Below are 7,621 nucleotides of genomic sequence, written 5' to 3'. Positions count from 1 at the left end.
TGCTCTTGTTCCTCATATATTGAATTATTTATTTACATTTCACTCCAGAGATAGCTTTTATACCTGCTAAAATTAAAGTCCACAGTTGCATTAGGGCGGCTGTCACTCTGTCCATCAATTTTCCTGGAGTCACCTGAGTGCTGTGCAGAGACTGGCCTCCCCCCAGCATCCTCACATCTCAGGACATCACGTCAGAGGAGCAGCAGGAAACACAAGTAAGGAAATATTTCTCCTCTAATTTCACACGATGGGGTTGACCCAACATCATTTTCTCTGCGGAGATGACCACAGAAGTATGTGGTCCTCACAAGCCTACAGTCTGCAAGACATCTCCTGAAAGCCCTTCTGCCACCATCCTGTACCTCTTCTAAGCACACCTAACTACCCAAGAGAATGACAGACTTGTCCTGTCCTCTCTTCTACAGCTGTGAGGACAGCCAGCCCTGTGCATGGAACGTAAGATCTTCTTAATCCTGAAAGCTCGTAAATACTGGTATCGATTTTAAAAAATCAGTCTCACACAGGTTGACAAAACCTTCACTGTCATTTTGGTGAAAACTGAAGTGACCCTTTTAATATCCTGCTTTTCTATAGGGAATAGTTGCCAAACCAGAGAAAAATACTTAGGAAGACCGCACTGAAGTTCAACAGAATGTATAAAGTAGAGCTAAACTCGCTAATGGCATAACTCACATATTTGCAGAAGATTGGAACTTAAAATATTTTTTATCAGATCCACTAAAAGCCCCCCAGAAAAAACTTTTTAAGAATTACAAATCTCTACTCACTAATTTTTCTAAATACATTCTCTGGTGGGGAAGCGTTTACTACTGCTTAAAAATGACACCTGAGATGAAATAAAAATATACTTCTGAAACAGAAATCAACTCACAAATTTTTTTCACTTGAATTGATACCCATTTTATAAATGGAAAAACTGAGTGAGAAAATTCATATGACTGTTTCTAAAGTGATTTGTGAATGGAGCAAGAAATAGAATGATTTTTCCCTAACTTCAATTCGAACATCTGATTCGAGGTTTGTTGGCACCCATCCTCTTGTAAAAATCTGCAGCGACCGAAATGTTTATTTATGCACACATTGTAAGAAAGATTCTAACTAAAGTCTAAAGAACATTTTTTTTTTTTCAAAAAGTTTCTCTGTACATTTCAAGTCTCCAGCATCATGTCTGGATTTCTTTTTTTCTTTCTCTTTATTCTTTTCTCTTTTTCCTTGAGATTCTCGCAGGGGGAAAAAGAGGGAAAACGAGATTTCATCAGAGGACAGTTCTGACCTAGAAAGAGGGAAAGAAGACCTTTAACGTAAAGAACATCTGAGACAGATGTTTAAAAGCGGGGGTGAAGGGATATTACTATGCTATTTTTCTTCATGTGATTATAAAGAAAAAGTTACCAAGTTTTTTGTGGCTTGAACAAGGATAGGATTTTCTTATAAGGTTCTGAAAGGTTTTACAGTTGAAAAGTAATGTGAAAAACAATAACTTCTGGCACTAAATGATTGTTATAAGGCTCACCACCTTCAATAAAAAGATGCTTCTGCTCAATTTCTAGTCACATCAAATTCTCATTATAAGCAGTTAAATCCCATCTCTCCAAGAGCCAGACTGTATCAAAAGTAGCAGCTTTATGCATTAAGGTTTGTAACACACACTTACATCCCATATATCCCAGGTCACAAAGCAAATTCTATGACTTTTTCCCCTTGGTGAATGACAGGCTTGGATGCTAAGCTTCAGTGAGGCCACAAACAGGGAAGCACGGTGACCAAGGTGTCCTCAAAAATAAGAAAGAAATTATGTTGCTTCTTGGAAACAGAAATGTCCAGTTCCCAACTCCTTGCATAAAATCCATTTCTGTGTTAAAGAAAAAAAATTAAAGATTGCTGAGAGTTTAATTCAGAATCCATGAGGAGGAAAATTAGAGAAGCAATAAGGCCAAAAANAAGGCCAAAAAAAAAAAAAAAAAGTCCCTAGGGTAGAAAACTCAAAAGCCCACTTAATAATTTCCATGCCCTTCTTGCGTCTCATGTTATTTGCAAATATCAGATACTGCTAGATTTCCTTCTAAGGTCCGGTGAGGAAATGAAATTAAATGCCAATAAAGTTAAATGCCAATAAAGTTAAAGGTCCCAGACTAACCATGGAAATCAGGACAGGAAGGCACAGACTCTAATAATGAATGCTAGGGTTCAGAGCACGAGCTCTAAGTCAGAGCATAACCCACCCTACCAGGGAAGAGGCCAACAGACTTGACCTTGGATGGTTTTGCCCTTTAAGGAAAGCTCTTTTTAGCAGTAAAGAACCCCTCTAGTAGGCAGAAAGATGAAAATCACTTTCAAAACAGAAAATAGGTCAACTGATATGACAGAATGAAAGCTAGGTATTGTGCATGTTTTAAGGCAGTAAGCTGAAAATGAAAGGTAACATTCAAGGATACAAGGATGGCATGTTTTCTGATTGGCAGCATGTCCACTCTCAGAGTCTGTAGTTTGCTGTGCCTGGGAATGTTGGCTTCATTTGAAGACTTAACCAAATCCAAGTAATTAACTAAATGGTACATGCTTATTCATATTGCTCATGAATAGATGCAAAGGTTCGGTACTCTGGAACAGGCTAACTGAACAGAAATTAGGTGACAGAGCTAGAAAAGAAACAGTAACATTTGGCAATGGAATGGTTTGAAGATAAAATGAAATAAGGGTATTTACAAAGTGAGAGCGATGGTAGTGATAAAATATTAGAATCCAGTTTAAAGTTATATTATAAATGACAATTATGAATTTAGATACATTAGACCCATGCAGTAGATTGCAAAAATGGCCATAATACTTTGTAGTGCCTCTGACCAAGGCATGAAGGCTATTTGCCCATTACGAATTGGGGCTGGTGTGGTCATTTGCTTTGGCTAGTAAGAAGTGGCAAAAACGATTTTGTGCCAGTTCCGAGAATAATACTCAAAAGAACTTTCAGTTTTTCTTCCCACCTCCTTCTCCCACTCTTTCTCTCTCTCTGTCTCTCTCCTAGAACCTGCTGCCTCCATCTGAACACGCCTCAAGCCTGGTCGGTCTAGGCTTCTACAGGATGAAGGAGTCGCTGCAAATTGTCACTGCGCCAGCCCACAATCAGCCCGCCGAAGCCCCCTGAAGCAAAGCTGCCCAGCTGGCCAGCAGCTGACCACAGACAGGTAAGGAGCCCAAATTGTATCAGCAGAACTGCCCAACTGATCCCAGGCCAAACTGTCAACCCACAGAATTAGAAGTTAAATAAGTTGTTATGTAAAGCCTCCAAGTTTTGTGGTGATTTGTTATGCAATAAAAATAATGGAGAGAATCCATACATTCTAAGAAGCTTCATATAAGTCTATTATTAAACTCAATTTGTCAAACCTTTATTGAGTATTAACTACGTGACAGGCATGATGACAGAGCTCAGCAGTAACACACTCAGGAGGCAGAGCTGGGCGGGAGAGGCCAGGCAGGCTTGCAACAATCTGAAGACTTTTAATATATTTATGAGTGGGTCAGGTGAAGTAAGCAGGGAGAAGTATTTTAGTTAGAGGGAATGGTGAAGATATACAGAAGCTAAACAGAAAGGTAAAAGCAGGAAGGTACAGAAATCTGTATTAATCGAATGTACAGTTTTAGTCAGGCTAAAAAAAATTAGTGAGAAATTAGTGAGAATCACACCATGGAAGGCTTTGGCTGCTCTCATAAATAGCTTTGGATGATTGATACAGGCCTAGGCCAGTAGTTCTCAAACATTAAAGAACATGAAAAATCATCTGGTGGTGTTAAGAATAGAAACTTCTAGGCCTCTATCACCCGTAAATTCTGATTCAGTAACTGTGATGGAAGCCAGACTTCGGGCTTCAGGTTTTTTAATATGTAATCCAGGGGGGGAGTATGATAAAGACTGTTCATGGACCACACTTTAAAAAAAAAAATCACTAGGCAATGGGAGGTTTTCTGAAGTGATTTTAAAAAGAGAGTGACTTGAGCACTGTCTATATTATTTCAGGTTGTTATATAGGACTGAGTTTTCTGGCTGTGGTCTGGTAGGTAACTTAAAGGTATGAAGTGAAAGAGTTAAGAACAAGAGAATCGGACAGTGGTAGTAAGGCTGGGGACGAGTGTATGAAATATTTAGGAGGTTAGGTTGCCAGAGATTTTGGCTGACTGGAGAAACAGGAGATGGAGGGGAGGGGAGATGTCAAGGATGACACCCAGATTACATTAGATTTGAGATATCTTAAAAATACCCAGAAAACGTTGCTTTGCATGTTAGAGGTACTGATTTAGGAATCATCAGTTTACAGGTGTAAACCAAACTATGGGAATTGGGGCAAGTTCCCAGGAGAGCGAATAGAGTGAGAAGGGACACGGCCCATGACAGAGCCCAGAGGTCATCAACAATCAAAGGACACATAAGAGACAAAGAGCAGCTTCAAAGGCTGTGAAGACCTACCATAGAATGAAGAGAAACACATGGCTACGCTGACATTATAGTCCCAGTAGTCACGAACCAGCCCTGTCCCACGCAATCTGCCATGTATGCTCACCCTACTTAAAAACTAAAAAGTGTCATTGCAAGTCTCTTGTGATCATTGCTGTCTTGTTTCACTAATTTTGGGCACAGAAGACTGAACAGAATGGTCTGAGGAGTTAAAGTATAAATGTGAAGACAATCCATGACAACCCTTTTAAGAAAATGTGGAGTATGCAAAAAATTATAAATAAGAATGTAAAAAACAGAACTACTTATGCACTTCGGTGAACAGCCTTGCTGAGTCTCTTGCCCATACATCATTTTAAATAAATAGGATATTTCATTTAAACTTTATTATTAAATATTAATGTAATATATATGATATGTAATAAAAATGTCTCTTTTTCACTCAGCAATATTGTCAGCCTGCATATTAATAATCTATATAATGACCAGGAAACATTTTATAGAAAGGGCCAGATAATAAATATTTTAGGCTTTGTGAGCCATATGGTCCCAGTTGTAGTCACTCAACTCTCATCTCTGCACTGTAGCATACAAGCAGCCTTAGACAATATGCAAATGGATGGACACAAATGATCTGGCCCATAGGCTATAGTTAGCCAAATGTTGATCTATATCATAATTTTCAATAACTTCATACTGCTTATGGCTGTACCATAAATTATTTAACCAACCTCACTTCAAGAAATGTATCCCAATGAGATTTTCAACTGTTTGAAAATGTTTGTACGAAATACATTTAATACAGCCTTACATATTTTCATGGAAAAACAGAAACAATGTAAATGTTCATCAAAAGGAGATTAATTAGGGGCGCCTGGGCATCTGGCTCTTGATTTTGGCTCAGGTCATGATCTCAGGGTCCTGGGATCAAGCCCCACGTTGGGCTCCACACTCAACGAGGAGTCTGCTTTTCTCTTTCTCCCTCTGCTCCTCCCCCAGCTCATGCTCTCTCTCTCTCAAATAAATAAATCTTTTTTAAAAAGGAGATTAATTAGACAACTTTTGGTATACATAATAATTAATTTCAAAATACCTAAGTGGTAAAGTTATTTCTAAATTATCTTGCCCCTAACTCAGATCAGTTTCTTCAGTTGTAGAGACCTGAATCGTTTTTAAGTTTTTATTTTAATTCCAGTTAGTTAAGATACAGTGTTATATTAGATGCACGTGTCCAATACAGTGATTCAACACTTCCATACGTCATCCAGTGCTCATCACAAGTGTACTCCCTAAGCCCCATTGCCTATTTTACCCCACACCAAACCCTCCCCTCTGCTAACTGTCAGTTTGTTCTCTATAGTTAAGAGTCTGTTTCTTGGTCTCTCTCTCCCTTTGCTTGTTTTGTTTCTTAAATTCCACATATGAGTGAAATCATGTGGTATTTGTTTTTCTCTGACTGACTTATTTCACTTAGCATTATACTCTCTACTCCATCCATGTTTTTGCAATTGCAAGATTTCATTCTTTTTCATAGTTGAATAATATTCCATTATATATACACTTGTTTATATATGGACACTCTTGGCTATTGTAAATAATGCTGCTGTAAATACAGGGGTGCATGTGTCCCTTTGAATTAGTGTTTTTGTATTACTTGGGTAGGTACTCAGTAGTGCAATTGCGGGATTACAGGGTAGTTCTATTTCTAATTTTTTGAGGAACCTCCATACTGTTTTCCAGAGTGGCTGCACCAGTGTGCATTCCCACCAACAGTGCATGAGGGTTCCCCTTTCTCCACATCCTCACCAACACCTGTTGTTTCTTGCGTTGTTGATTTTAGCCATTCTGACAAGTGTGGGGTGATATTCAAAGTCAATTATACGTGTGTGATGATGTTATTTTGGCTTGCCCATGACAGGAAGATCAGTATGTATAAAATTATGATACAATATACAATATTATTTAACCTACCAAACTTACTAAAATTTCTTCAATTGTCTCACTAATGTTCTCTTTTGGTCCAGGATCGAAGGCAAAAATCACACTTTACATTTAGTTGGGTTTTCTTAGCTTCCTTTAATACGGAGCTGGTCCTCAATCATTCTTTGTCTGTCATGACCTTGAGAATTCTTAAGAGTACTAGTATTGTGATACCCCAATGCCAGTGAGCCTACCTAGTGCCCAAATCTTGGTTTCTAAGTACTATCCTCCAACACCAGAAAATTGTGAGTGCTTGGAAAAATAGCTGGTTGTAGGATTAAGGCAGGGAAAGTACAAGATGAGCCTGAAATATCTTGTGGTGTTAGAAAATATGGAAGTGCTTTAAACAGTGGAGAAGGATGGGCACATTTTAAAAAGATATAGGAGCCAACCTGAAGGGAACTTGCAAAGGCCAAATCTGGGAAAATTAAACAAAATAAATAATGATTCTGATAGATTATAATCCAAGGAATAAAATAAGAATTCACTTGTGCATACAAATATAAATAACGAATGAACTAATGAATGGATAAATAGATAGAAAAACTTTTCCTTACCATAAATTTCTAACTAGCATCTGTAGATTAAGGAATGATTGAAATAGAAAATCACCATTTGGCAACCACCACAGTAATAATTGTTTCAGGCAGGAATCATCAGTAGATGCTAAAGTTAGCAGTGAAAGTATGATAAATAACAGGATACTTAAGTAGTCTCAGATTATGTCCTCATAAGATCTTTACTGTGCACAAAGAAATATAGTAACTTTGCAGTGGAGAACCCCAGCAGACATCACCTTCACCAAGTTACCATTTTTAGTAATGGAACAAATCAACATCAAATGACTTCTGATATGATATGCCGAGAAGGTCACAATCTTAGTGTCTGGTATCTTTGCCCAAAATGCAAAACCTGAATTTAAATATGAAGAAAATGTATTGATTGTGAGAGCCTAGTCGACCTAGTATTAGACACACTAGGGTACACTCATGTGTTAGATGCATTTTCAGTTTGGCCTTCGTTCTGTTCACAAAGAAATCCATTTAAAGAGGTTTAAGGAAAAAATTACAAGATGAGAGCTGTGCCTCAAGAAGATTAAACTGGCAGCAGATAATAAGATACAAAATCAAGGGTAAAAATAAAAGCTATAGAAGGCATCTATGCCTGTTA

General features: G+C 38.0%; 1 long non-coding RNA gene across 1 annotated transcript; it reads left to right on the top strand.

Annotated features, from left to right (window-relative positions):
• Nucleotides 1-6: 6 nt before the first annotated feature.
• On the top strand, nucleotides 7-4,462 carry LOC105239803. The gene is made up of 3 exons (XR_002143731.2): nucleotides 7-215; nucleotides 3,044-3,203; nucleotides 4,328-4,462. It is a non-coding gene; the product is annotated as an uncharacterized LOC105239803 (long non-coding RNA).
• Nucleotides 4,463-7,621: the final 3,159 nt, after the last annotated feature.

The sequence above is a fragment of the Ailuropoda melanoleuca genome, unplaced genomic scaffold, assembly GCF_002007445.2.
Source record: "Ailuropoda melanoleuca isolate Jingjing unplaced genomic scaffold, ASM200744v2 unplaced-scaffold8465, whole genome shotgun sequence".
NCBI classification, from domain to species: Eukaryota; Metazoa; Chordata; class Mammalia; order Carnivora; family Ursidae; genus Ailuropoda; species Ailuropoda melanoleuca.
The sequence above is the reverse complement of the archived record's forward strand: the minus strand, read 5'-3'. Positions and strand labels throughout refer to the sequence as shown.